At 46.6% G+C, this 14284-nt stretch overlaps 1 protein-coding gene across 3 annotated transcripts in view; it reads left to right on the top strand.

Moving 5' to 3' along the window:
* The window catches only part of blvra (biliverdin reductase A), an 80252-nt gene that overhangs the window by 29310 nt on the left and 36658 nt on the right, over positions 1 to 14284 (top strand). The window lies entirely within an intron of this gene.

Genomic DNA, 14284 nt, shown 5'->3' with positions numbered 1-14284 from the left:
GAACAATTTTGGCGCATCATCGGAAGGCACTCCCCCGATGCTCCTCCCCCGATGGGTGAGCCACGACTGTGCGGTTTATGTGTTGTCTGAGTGGTCAGGAACCCGGCGTGGCGGTCGTGGAATGTGTCCAGCGCCTCCGCAGTGGGCTGGGAGCCATGCCACTGGCCGGGGGGGGGGGGGGGTGGGGGGGGGGTGGGGGGGGGACTGGTGGGAGGGTGGCCAGGGGTTGTCCTATGGGGCCGTATTTGGCAGGGTGGGTCCGTACACGGCCGGTGCCATGTTGTATGGCATGACCACTACAGGTCATCACGGTGCGTATGCGCAGCCACAGAGTCAGCCATTCTCCAGCCGTTTTTGGCGTGGGAGCCGGGGGTTTTCCCCGGCGCTGCTGCTAGCCCTTCACCGGTCCCAGAATCGGTGAGGGTTCGCCATCGATTTTGGCATTGCAAACCACCACAGTTCCCACGCTGGTGTCGGCACTTAGCTGCAGCATCATAGAATCCAGCCCATTGTGTTTAGACTTAGGTAAGTCTAGAACATAGAACATAGAACATTACAGCGCAGTACGGGCCCTTCAGCCCTCGATGTTGCGCCGACTTGTGAAACCATCTGAAGCCTATCTGACCTACACTATTCCATTTTCATCCATATGTCTATCCAGTGACCACTTAAGTGCCCTTAAAGTTGGCGAGTCTACTACTGTTGCAGGCAGGGCGTTCCACACCCCTACTACTCTCTGAGTAAAGAAACTGCCTCTGACATCTGTCCTATATCTACCACCCCTCAATTTAAAGCTATGTCCCCTCGTGTTGGTCATCACCATCCGAGGAAAGAGACTCTCACTGCCCACCCTATCTAACCCTCTGACTATCTTATATGTCTCTATTAAGTCACCTCTCAGCCTTCTCCTCTCTAACGAAAACAACCTCAAGTCCCTGAGCCTTTCCTCATAAGACCTTCCCTCCATACCCGGCAACATCCTAGTAAATCTCCTCTGAACCCTTTCCAAAGCTTCCACATCCTTCCTATAATGTGGTGACCAGAACTGCACGCAGTACTCCAGGAGCGGCCGCACCAGAGTTATGTACAGCTGCAGCATGACCTTGTGGCTCCAAAACTCAATCCCCCTACCGATAAAGGCTTGCACACCATATGCCTTCTTAACAGCCCTATTAACCTGGGTGGCAACTTTCAGGGATTTATGTACCTGGATGCCGAGATCTCTCTGTTCATCTACACTACCAAGAATCTTGCCATTAGCCCAGTACTCTGCATTCCTGTTACTCCTTCTAAAGTGAACCACCTGACACTTTTCCGCATTAAACTCCATCTGCCACCTCTCAGCCCAGCTCTGCAGCTTATCTATGTCCCTCTGTATCCTATAACATCCTTCAGCACTATCCACAACTCCACCGACCTTCGTGTCATCTGCAAATTTACTAACCCTCCAGTCTTCCGGCACTATTCCTGTCGACAAAGACGACATAAAGATCAAGGACAAAGGCTCTGCAATCTCCTCCCTGGCTTCCCAGAGAATCCTAGGATAAATCCTATCTGGTCCAGGGGACTTACCTATTTACACCCTCTTCCAGGTCATTTATAAAAATGACAAACAGCAGTGACCCCAAAACAGATCCTTGCGGTACACCACTAGTAACTGAACTCCAGGATGAACATTTGCCATCAACCACCACCCTCTGTCTTCTTTCAGCTAGCCAATTACTGATCCAAACCGCTAAATCACCTATAATCCCATACTTCCGTATTTTCTGCAATAGCCAACCGTGGGGAACCTTATCAAACGCCTTACTGAAATCCATATACACCACATCAACAGCTTTACCCTCATCCACCTGTTTGGTCACCTTCTCAAAAAACTCAATAAGGTTTGTGAGGCATGGCCTACCCTTCACAAAACCATGTTGACAATCGCTAATCAACTTGTTCTTTTCAAGATGATTATAAACCCTATCTCTTATAACCTTTTCCAACATTTTACCCACAACCGAAGTAAGGCTCACAGGTCTATAATTACCAGGGTTGTCTCTACTCCCCTTCTTGAACAAGGGGACAACATTTGCTATCCTCCAGTCTTCCGGCACTATTCCTGTCGACAAAGACGACATAAAGATCAAGGACAAAGGCTCTGCAATCTCCTCCCTGGCTTCCCAGAGAATCCTAGGATAAATCCTATCTGGTCCAGGGGACTTACCTATTTTTACACTTTCCAAAATTGCTAACACCTCCTCCTTGTGAACCTCAATTCCATCTAGCCTGGTCGACTGAACCTGAGTATTCTCCTCGACAACATTGTCTTTCTCCAGTGTAAACACTGACGAAAAATATCCATTTAACGTTTCCCTTATCTCCTCTGATTCCACACACAACTTTCCACTACTATCCTTGATTGGCCCTAATCTTACTCTAGTCATTCTTTTGTTCCTGATATACCTATAGAAAGCCTTAGGGTTTTCCTTGATCCTATCCGCCAACGACTTTTCGTGTCCTCTCCTCGCTCTTCTTAACTCTCCCTTTAGATCCTTCCTGGCTAACTTGTAACTCTCAAGTGCCCTAACTGAGCCTTCATGTCTCATCCTAACATAAGCCTTCTTCTTCCTCTTTACAAGTGCTTCAACTTCCTTAGTAAACCACGGTTCCCTTGCTCGACAACTTCCTCCCTGCCTGACAGGTACATACTTATCAAGGACACGCAGTAGCTGTTCCTTGAAAAAGTTCAACATTTCGATTGTACCCATCCCCTGCAGTTTCCTTCCCCATCCTATACATCCTAAATCTTGCCGAATAGCATCATAATTGCCTTTCCCCCAGCTATAATTCTTGCCTTGCGGTATATACCTATCCCTGCCCATTGCTGAGGTAAATATAACCGAATTGTGATCACTATCACCAAAGTGCTCACCTACATCTAAATCTAACACCTGGTCGGCACAACATCGAGATCCCAGGTACCAACCCATGCTGCAAGCTCACCCACCTTATTCCGGATGCTCCTGGCGTTGAAGTAGACACACTTCAAACCAGCGTCTTGCTTGCCGGTGCCCTCTTTCGAACTTTTAACCCTATCCCTGACCTCACTACTCTCAACATCCTGTACACTGGGACTACAATTTAGGTTCCCATCACCCTGCTGAATTAGTTTAATCCCCCCCAAAGAGCACTAGCAAATCTCCCCCCCAGGATATTGGTACCCCTCTGGTTCAGGTGAAGACCATCCTGTTTGTAGAGGTCCCACCTACCCCAGAATGAGCCCCAATCATCCAGGAAACCAAAACCCTCCCTCCTGCACCATCCCTGTAGCCACGTGTTCAACTCCTCTCTCTCCTTCTTTCTCACTTCGCTAGCACGTGGCACGGGTAACAACCCAGAGATAACAACTCTGTTTGTTCTAACTCTTAGCTTCCACCCTAGCTCCCTGAATTTCTGTCTCAAATCCCCATCTCTCTTCCTACCTATATCGTTGGCACCTATGTGGACCACGACTTGGGGCTGCTCCCCCTCCCCCTTAAGAATCCCAAAAACACGATCAGAGACATCACAAACCCTGGCACCTGGGAGGCAACACACCAACCGTGAGTCTCTTTCGTTCCCACAGAACCTCCTGTCTGTTCCTCTATCTATAGAGTCCCCGATGACAAGTGCTCTGTTCCTCTTCTCCCTTCCCTTCTGAGCAACAGGGACAGACTCTGTGCCAGAGACCTGTGCCCCATTGTTTACCCCTGGTAAGTCGTCCCCCGCAACAGTATCCAAAACTGTATACTTGTTATAGAGGGGAACGACCACAGGGGATCCCTGCACTGCCTGCCGGTTCCCTCTCCCTCCCCTGACGGTAACCAATCTACCTTCTTCTTTTACCTGAGGTGTGACTACCTCCCTATAACTCCTCTCAATAACCCCCTCCGCCTCCCGAATGATCCGAAGTTCCTCCAGCTCCAGCTCCAGGTCCCTAACGCGGTTCTCGAGGAGCTGGAGTTGGGTGCACGTCCCGCAGATGTAGTCAGCAGGGACACTCGAGGTGACCCTTTCCTCCCACATTCTGCAGGAGGAACATTCAACTGCCCTAGCCTCCATTCCCACTGAACTAACTTCCCAACTACTGAAAACTAAAAAAAAACTTGTTGGTTTAGCAATCCGACGGACAGAACTTTTTTTTTGGTTAGAGGAGGAGGATGGGTGGGAGACACTACGTAAGTAGTGTTTCGGGTAAAGCTGTCACTCGAGAACAGCCCCTTTACAAACCACCTTCAACTTACGCTGACCGTACTGCACGTATGCAAATCTCCCCGGAACAGCCAATCAGAAGCTCTGCTCTGCTGCCCTCTGCTGGGTGCTTGCCTTCCCTCGAACTCCTCGGTTCACTTGCGCAGGTACACCTTCAACTTACGCTGACCGCACTGCACGTATGCAAATCTCCCCGGAACAGCCAATCAGAAGCTCTGCTCTGCTGCCCGCTGCTGGATGCTTACCTTCACTCGAACTCCTCGGGTCACTTGCACAGGTACACCTTCAGCTTACGCTGATCGCACTGCACGTATGCAAATCTCCCCGGAACAGCCAATCAGAAGCTCTGCTCTGCTGCCCTCAGCTGGATGCTTGCCTTCCCTCGAACTCTTCAGGTCACTTGCGCAGGTACACCTTCAACTTATGCTGACCGCACTGCACATATGCAAATCTCCCCGGAACAGCCAATCAGAAGCTCTACTCTGCTGCCCTCTGCTGGAACATCGGAGTAGGATAGATATGATCTAATTAATGGGAAGGGCCAGGTATGTAGCAAGCAGTTTAGCTGTAGGATGTTTTGAGTCTCACAAAGACTGAAGGATTTCCAGGTTGTGCCTGAAATGGTCCCTCTCTCCAATACAACCCTCCAATACAACTCTACACAAAAGTACGGCAAGTAACCCTGTGTTTGCCAACTTTATTTACAAATGGCTTTTGACCTGTAATGGGCTTTGCTGAATTGGATATAGAGAAGGCATAAGTTAGTAATTAAACTGGCCACACCGTAGCACAGTGGTTATCACAGCACCAGGGTCCCAGGTTCGATTCCCGCTTGGGTCACTGTCTGTGTGGAGTCTGCACGTTCTCCCTGTGTCTTCGTGGGTTTCCTCTGGGTGCTCCGGTTTCCTCCCTCAAGTCCCGAATGACGTGCTGTCAGGTGAATTGGATATTCTGAATTCTCCCTGTGTACCCGAACAGGCGCCGGAGTGTGGCGACTAGGGGTTTTCACAGTAACTTCTTTGCAGTGTTAATGTAAGCCTGCTTGTGACATAAAGATTTTTTAAATTTTCAGAATTGTTTAACTTTTAATACTAAAGATATTTTCTGTGATGTTAATACGGATAATCCTGTGTTAATAATAAAGTTTGTATTGACATAAACGATACCTATTGGACAGAGTCATCATTCCTGGGGTGAAGTATCCTTTCCTCAAGTTTTACACAAATTAAGAAAATATGTTTGAGGTTCTTGTCCGGTATCCGAACAAACGTTAGGGTCTGATCCCAGATCTTAACACCAATAATCACCAGAGTCAGAATAAAATTGCCAGACACTTTTTCTTGTTCCTGTTGCCTCTGGCTGCATGCTGTTATGTCACCAAATAAACAAAATTTATATTGTGCATGACCTCAGAATGTCCCAAAACAGCTTATAATCAATGGATTCATTTTGAAGTGTATAATCACTGCTTTGTAGGCAGTGCAGTAATCAACTTGCACACAGTGACAACCCACAACAGTGCGATAAATGAGCATTTAATCTGTTTTTGATAGTAGTAGTTGAGGAATAAATGTTGGCAAGAACATCAAAAAAACTGCCCTCCCCCCCCCCCCCCCCTCCATCCCACTGTTCTTCTGCCCCATGTGATCTTTTGCACCCACATCAAGAGGAAAATGGAGGCTCGCTTTAACATCTCATCTTAAAGTAAACAGCACTCCCTTAATATTGCATCTCAACTGCTGAAATGAGGTTTTAAGTCGACAACCTCTGACTCACAGGTGAGCCAATCTGACACAGGGGTAAAAGTGACGGTCAGTTTTCTTTCCCCACACATACCTTGGAGATATATGATTACACCTAGAGTCTGAAGTGCTGTCCATGGTGAGACAAGAGGCCGGTGATGCAACACATCAAATGTTCCTCCTCCCTGTTCCCCATCCTCAGAAATAGAACTCTTACTCACAAGAACCTGACTTCCTATTACAGATCAATGGTATCTGGGAGAAGCAGTTATCCCGGAGAGTAAAATTTGTTGCATATTCATCAATGTGAAATAACGATAGGAAATCCATTCAGATTAAATTACATCGCAGACCTGTACAAAAAGACTAAACCACCTGCATTCAGCTTTTTGTGGAATTATATTTTGAACCCAGAGGTAATAACGTAAATTTGTTTTTCTGCTGATTATAAATCATCAGATGCCTTGGGAAAGATTAACGTTAATTTTGTTTCAGCTGCTCCATTCAATTAGGAAAAACAAGTGTACTGCTAAGAACAGTGAATTAGATGAGTGTTCTATTAATAAATAGATGTTTGATTTACAAAGTGCTGTTTTTATAAGTTTACTTCTCAATTTTCATGCTCAGCTAAGATGGCCCACCTTTTGCCAAATTCTAGATCAGACAAGGGTGGTCAGGATGGGGAGATCAAAGTTTGAGTTCCAAGTACTTCTCTTCTGACAATAGAATTAATCAAAAAACGTAACAGCTAGAATAATTGACATCACCCCCACATCATAAGGCAAAGATGTGGAAGGATTCCTTGGTTTAAAAAAAGTAGACTTTGGCGTCCTGTTTATTTAATAGAAATTTCTAGGCAGTGCCTCATTCACCATATGGATAGAAAAGAATACCATATCCAAAATATACTGGGGGCAATTCTCCAATATGGAGACCAAGTGTTCGCACCGTCGTGAACGCCGTCGCATATCATGACGGCGCGACCTGGGCCTGGGTACGACCGATTCTGGCTCCCACAGGGGGACAGTACGGCGCTGGAGTGGTTCACGCCGCTCCAACCTCCTTTCCTGGCGCCAAATGGGCGCCGTGCCAACCCGCACATGCACAGTTGGGCCATGCCAACCTGCGCATGCGCGGGGAAATTCTTTAGCGCGCTGACCCGACTTAACATGGCGTTGGTGTTCAGGGGCCGGCCACGCAAGAAAGTAGGCCGGGAGGGGGTAGAGAGGCCGGCCCGCCGATTGGTGGGCCCCGATCGTGGGCCAGACCCCATCGGAGGCCCCCCACAGGCCGCCTCCCAACCGTTTGCGCAGAGTTCCCACCGGCAGCGATCAGAGGTGAACGGCGCCGGCGGGATTCTGTCGGATCCGCACGGCCGCTTGGCCCATCCGGGCCATAGAATCGGCAGCCCTTCCGATTCCAGGGCCCGCGGCCGGCGCTGCGCCGGCGCAAATGGCGGCGACTCTCCACACCTCGGAGAATTGCATGCCGGCGTTGGGGGCGTCGTGGCGCGGTTGCGGCGATTCTCCGTTCCGGCGCGGGGCTTGGAGAATCGCCCCCACTGCTTTTTGCGATGATGACTAAAATCTTATTGTGCTAGGTCAGGGACACTTTCCTTAATTGCCTCTGTATTGTAGAAGACAGTAACTGCTGTCAAGCAGATCAGACTTTGTTTAATTGGAAATAAAAGCAGAAAATGCTGTAAATACTTAGTAATTCAGAGAGAAACAGAGTTGACATTTCACTCACTAACCTTTCCTCATTACTGGAAAAAGTTAGCAAAGTAACCCCCACTCTAACAGCACTGTGCGTGTACCTACACCTCCGGGTCTGCAACGGTTCCAAGAAGGCAATTCGCTGCCACCTTTTCAAGGGCAACTAGTGATGGACAATAAATGCTGGCCAAGTCAGCAACGCCCACATTGTGTAAATGATGATTAGAAACAAAACACAGGTTTTGAGCAAGGACAAAAGCAAGAAAAAGGGGAAGGGTGGGGCAAAAAATGTGACAGGATAGAAGGCAAGAGAGACAAAAAGGAAGATGGTGCAAAGCAAAAGGGGCTGGGTAATGGAGCAAGTAAATAAATGCTCATCTGGAGAAGGTGTCAACGCCTGTGATTCTCACCAATCCATCCTTGACTCTTAAACTCAAGGAACAAAATCCCATCTTTTGATTAAGCAGCCTTCTAACCTCAACATTAGATTCAATAATTTCATGTCATAACTGCAGCTTTCATTTTTTCAGACTGTGCACTGTTGGCAACGATTTTGCTATCGCCATATACATTTTTCATTTGTGTTGTTTAATTTAACATTGCCCACCTGCATGCAGCTTCCTTGTGCATTTACCCAATAACTTCCAATTATCCCAGCTGATGTCACCAGTGTTCATTATTTCTGCTTTTGACAGGATTTCTGCATCAGATGGGAAAGTAAGTTGTGAAGGTGGCATAAAGAGGCTTCCATATGATAGAGATAGACTATGCAAATGGAAAAGATCTGGCAAACGGAGTATAATGTAGAAAATGTGAAATTGTCCATTTTGGCAGGAAGAAAAAAAAAACATTATTTAAATCAGTGTCTTTCAAACTTGTTTTCCCAGGACCCACTTTTGCCAATGGGCCAACCTTCAGGACCCACGCCAGCCGACCTTTGTGACACACGCCACATTCGCTTACCTTTAATGTGAAAGGGGACCATGCTTGGTCCTCACAATCTCACACCAATCTGGTTCACAGGAAGAGAGGGAAATGCCTATATCCGGTGCACAAGTCAGCCAGTTCCTTTGTGCCTTCCTAATCTTTGTGAGAATGGAAAATCCAGCCTCGCACATATAGGCCGTTGTGAAGGGAAATAGCAACAAAATGCTTATTTTACTCAGCATTGCATACTCTTGCGAGATGCAACTCCATATTCCTGATGGCCTCATGAACATTTGGCGTTTTTTTAATGTGCTGTCACAGGTCAGGCACAGCAGCTTAGTCAGCTGGAAGTTGCCTGACTCTGGAGTCTCAATCATAAAACAAAATTTTCACCGACCATTTCTCTTTCAAAATCTGAAATTTCACCTCTCATTTGCCAGTACCTCAAATGAAGTACCTCAAATGAAGTACTGGCAAATGACCTTTGCACCCTTATTTGCACTGGTACAATTGACAAAACCACACCGTAAGAAATCATTTTTATACTTCTTTATTTTATGTTGAGTTTCTTCTTTGTAGGCTGATAACCAGAGACCCGAAGCTCTGTAGAGAGCTAACACTAGCACTACTTTGTTCAGCCGTGGATTTTCTTAGCAGCTCTCTCCAGCAGATTCAGATGTGGGATACTGGACAGGACGTACACTGCCTATTTGTGTCTCTGGCCATTTCTTGTAACAAAATGGTTCATCTTCACAGTCGTCTGGCCTTGCTTTCTCGCAGCTAGAAAATGGAAGAAACTCTCCTTCATGATTTGGTACCAAAAGCACATTGGTACAGGGTGTTTGGTGCTTATCCTGTAACAGGACCACCGTAAGGAACGCCACGACCAATCGTTCTGTGACCCTCCGGACACCTGCCGGTGACCCACACTTTGAAAACCCCTGATCTAAATGGTGCAAGAATGCAGAGCTCCAATATACAGAGGAATTGTGGTGTCCTCGTGCATGAATCACAAAAAGTTAATGTATAGCAAGTAATTAAGAAAGCTAATAGAATGTTACCATTTATTGCTAGGAGAATTGAATACAGAAGTAGATGGGCTATGCTTCAGTTATACAGGGCATTGGTGAGACCGCATCTGGAGTACTGTGCACAGTACTGGTCACTTTATTTAAAGAAATATGTAAATGCACTGGAAGCAGTTAGAAAAGGTTTACTAGACAAATACCTGGAATGGGCACGTAGTCTAATGAGGAAAAGGTTGACAGGCTAGGCTCGTATCTACTGGAGCTTAGAAGTGTAAGAGGTGACTTGATTGAATTGTAGAGGTTTCTGAGGGGTCTTGATAGGGTGGATGTAGAGGGAATATTTCCTCTTGTGGGAGAGCCTAGAATTAGGGGTCACTGTTTAAAAATAAGGGCTCACCCATTTCAGACAAGGGTGAAGATAATTTTTTTTCTTTGAGGGTCTTGAGTCTTTGGAACTTTCCACCTAAAAGTGGTGCAAGCAGATAAACTCTTGATAAGCAAAAGGGTGAAAAGTTAATTGGGGTAGGCAGGAATGTGGGGTTGTGAGCTTTTGAATGCTGAGCAGGCGTGAGGGACCGAGTGACCTATTCCTGCTCCTAATTCGGATGATTGTGTGTCCCAAAAAATTGAATGTATTTATCTACTTGTCTTTCTTTACAATGTTCCCTATTGTTTCATTAGAAGGGCACTCATGGTGAAATTCCTTTTTAAAGGAGTGGAACTCTTCCAACTCAGTCCTTTGTCCTGAAAAATCTAATTGAAATGCAACCCATTAGTCATCTGAGCTCTTTCACATCCTGTGGAATGCAGCCTGAAAGTTCGAAATGCTGTAGGTTCCAAGTCATGAAGAATGAATTGTCGACAGTGATATCATTGCTGCACTTAATCAACAATAATCTGCTGCATGACACTCAGTTTGGATTCTGCCAAAGCCACTCAGCTCCTGACGTCAAAACAGCCTTGATTAAAATGTGAACAAAAGAGCTGAACTCCAGAGAGTGAGAGTGAGTGCCTTTCAGATGAAGGCAACAATTGATTGAGTGTGGAATCAAGGAGTCCTCATTTCAGAGGGTGGTCAACCACATTGCTGTGGGCCAGGAGTTACATGTAGGCCAGACTGGGTAAGGATGTCAGATTTCTTTCCCCAAAAAGGAGGTTAGTGAACCAGATAATTTTTTATGACAATCGATGATAAGCACCATTACTGATATTAGCTTTCAGTTCCAGATTTTTTCCTTTTTCACCAGCTGCCATAGTGGAATTTGAACCTATACCCCTATATTGGGCCTTTAAATTACTAGTCCAGTTTCAGAATGATACAATGGTCTGTACATCATGCAAGATTCTTTCACTGATGTTTCGAGGGAAGGATACAAGCAGATTGTTGGGTGGCCCGGTGGTGCAGTGGTTAGCACAGCTGTCTCATGGCGCCGAGGACCCAGGATCGATCCCGGCCCCGGGTCACTGTCCCATGTGGAGTTTGCAAATTCTCCCTGTGTCTGCATGCATCTTGCCCCCACAACCCAAAAAGATGCGCAGGGTAGGTGAATTGACCACACTTAATTGCCCCTTAATTGTAAAGAAAAATTGGATACTCGAAATTTTATAATAATAATCTTTATTTTCACAAGTAAACTTACATTAACACTGCAATGAAGTTACTGGGAAATTCCCTTAGTCGCCGCACTCCGGCGCCTGTTTGGGTACACCGAGGGAGAATTCAGAATGTCCAATTCACCTAACAAACACACCTTTCAAGACTTGTGGAAGGAAACCGGAGCACCCGGAGCAAGTGCAGACTCCGAACAGACAGTGACCCAAGTCAGGAATTGAACCTGGGACCCTGGCACTGTGAAGCAACAATTCTAACCACTGTGCTACCAGGCTGCCTGCACTGTGCTACCGTCCCGCTTGCTTTTTTACTTTAAAAAAGATCAAGAAAGCCATTACTATCTACATCTCGTTCCACTGTATAAATGTAACTAATCACAATCAATGAGATAATAAATTATTTGCTATTTTCTAAACAATATAGAAAAAGCTCCTGTAATTTCCTCACGCTCATCATTGCAGCCATAAAGAATAGTGAATATGAATTTCTTAAGGGAAATCCTTGTGTGACCAACCTCATAGAATGTTTTGAAGAGGTAATAGAGAGAGTCGATAAAGGTAATGTAGTAGATGTAATTAACTTAGCTTTTCAAAAAGCCTTTGAGAAGATGCAACATAATAGATTAATGAATAAGGTCAGTGAATAGGAGATCAGTAGCAAGTAACAGAATGGATAGCGAGCTTGCTTTAAAAGAGAAAGTAGAGAATAGAAAGAAGGGGTAGTTATTCTGAGATAGAAGATGGTATGTGATATACAAGGATCAGTGCTGGGATCACTTTTCACTGTTTATATCAACAATTTAAGCGCTGGAATTAAAAACAAAAATTCAAATTTGCAGACAACAAAGGACCAAAGGTAGCTAGGAAGCACCAAGGATCAGAGAGACCTTGGTATGCATGTACACCGGTCCGTTAAGGTAGGAGAGCAGGTGGATACAGTGGTTAAGAAGGCACACGGTATACATGCCTTTATTAGCCGAAGCATAGAATTTAAAAGCAGAGAGGTTATGCTGGAACTGTATAAAACGTTGGATAGGCCACAAATAGAATATTGTGTGCAATTCTGGAATCCACATTATAGGGGGGGGGGGGGGGGGGCGGGGGTGTGATAGCACTGGAAAGGGTGCAGAGGAGATTTGCCAGGATGTTTGCTGCCTAGGCTGGAGAGTTTTAGCTATGAAGAGAGATTGAATAGACTTGGGTTATTTTCCTTGGAGCAGAGGAGTCTGAGAGGAGGGGGGGGGGGGGGGGGGGGGCATGATTGAGATGTACAAAATTATGAGGGGTATAGATAGAACAGACAGGAAAAAACTTTTCCCCTTGGTGGAGAGATCAATGACCAGGGGGCATAGATTTAAGGTAAGGGGCAGGAGATGTGAGGAAAATCCTTTGCACCCAGAGGGTGTTGGCAGTTTGGAACTCGCTGCCTGAAAGGGAGGTGGAGGCCGAGACCCTCATACATTTAAGAGGTATTTAGATGTGCACTTGCAATGCCAAGGTATACAAGGCTCTGGGCAAAGTGCTGGAAAATGGGATTAGAAAAGTTAGGCGGTTGTTTTTTACCGGCGCAGACGCAAGGGCCGTAGGGACTTTTCTGTGCTGTCGCCTCTATGACTGCACCAAATTGATGGGGTGGGGATATTCAAAACTAAAGAGGACTGCAACAGATTACAGTTAATATTAATATTTAAAAGGACATATAATTGTTGCATGCATTCCATCATAGGTAAATGTGAGGCATTACATTTACCTATGATGGAATCCTTTTGACACAGATTTTCCCATTCACTTAGGGCGGTATTCTCCGCTCCCGATAAAAATCGGGGTGGCCGTCGTGAAATCGGCCGAACTTCACGACGGCCTCAGGACCCGCTCCCCGCACCTAATTCACTCCCACTCGGGGGGCTAGGAGCGGGCCCCCATCGTTCCCGGCCGCAACCTCGTCGCACCGGAAATGATGCGGAAACGGCGCTTTTCTGATGTCATCCGCGCATGCGCGGGTTGCCGGTTCCAACCCGCGCATGCGCGGATGACATCAGCGCGCAGACGGCACGAACCCGCGCATGCGCGGTGCCATCTTTCTCCACCGCTGCCCGGCAAGACGTGGCGGCTTTATCTTGCCGGGTGGCGCAGAGGAAAGAGTGCGTCCGTTTTGGACGCTGGCCCGACGATCGGTGGGCACCGATCACGGACCTGTCCCCTCCCGAGCACAGTCGCAGTGCTTCCGTCCCAATCGGGCCCCTAGATGCCCCAAACGGGCATCTGCCTCCCATTTCACAAATGCAGCGACCAGGTGTGGTTGCTGCCGTGGTGAAACAAGTGTGAAGGGCCGGCCGCTCGGCCCATCGGGCTCGGAGAATCGCCGTTCGCCATGAAAAACGGCGAGCGCCGATTTTTCCGAGCCGGGTGGGGGGGGGGGGGAGAGAATCGCTGGGGGCGCCAGTGGGGCGTAAAAAATGCCGGGAGGCCCTCCCACGATTCTCCAATGCCACGTGGGGAGCGGAGAATTCCGCCCTTAATCTCTTTGTCATTTTATGCTTCAGTGTCCATTTCGTACATTGCCACCTATCTTTGTGTAATCAGCAAATTTATACCTGTGGCTTTTTATCCCATCATCTACCAATAAATAGTCAAGGCACAACATAGTTGCTTCTAAGCAGGTCAATAATTTGCCTTCAATTCCATCAGCAATAAACTCATAATTCATGAGGGACTTTATCAGGTGCCTTCTGGAAGTCCATATAAATAACATTCATAGATCCAAGAAAGCGTCATATTGTACTCAAAATGTGAACTCTGTTCCTTTCTTCATAGATGCAGCCAGACCTGAGTTTTCCATGACTGGCTCTTTTTATTTCAGATTTCCAGCATCTGAAGTAATTGTTTTTTAATTTTCAGATTTCCAACATCTGAAGCCGTTTGTTTTGATTATCTGAAGACATTCCCCTGTCCACTATATCAGTCAGCTCTTCAAAACATTCAGTCAGGTTCATCAGGCAGGAGCAGCCACTTACAAATCCTG

This window comes from Scyliorhinus canicula, chromosome 5, assembly GCF_902713615.1.
Source record: "Scyliorhinus canicula chromosome 5, sScyCan1.1, whole genome shotgun sequence".
NCBI lineage: Eukaryota > Metazoa > Chordata > Chondrichthyes > Carcharhiniformes > Scyliorhinidae > Scyliorhinus > Scyliorhinus canicula.
Note: the sequence above shows the minus strand (reverse complement) of the source record. Positions and strands in the feature narration are given on the sequence as shown.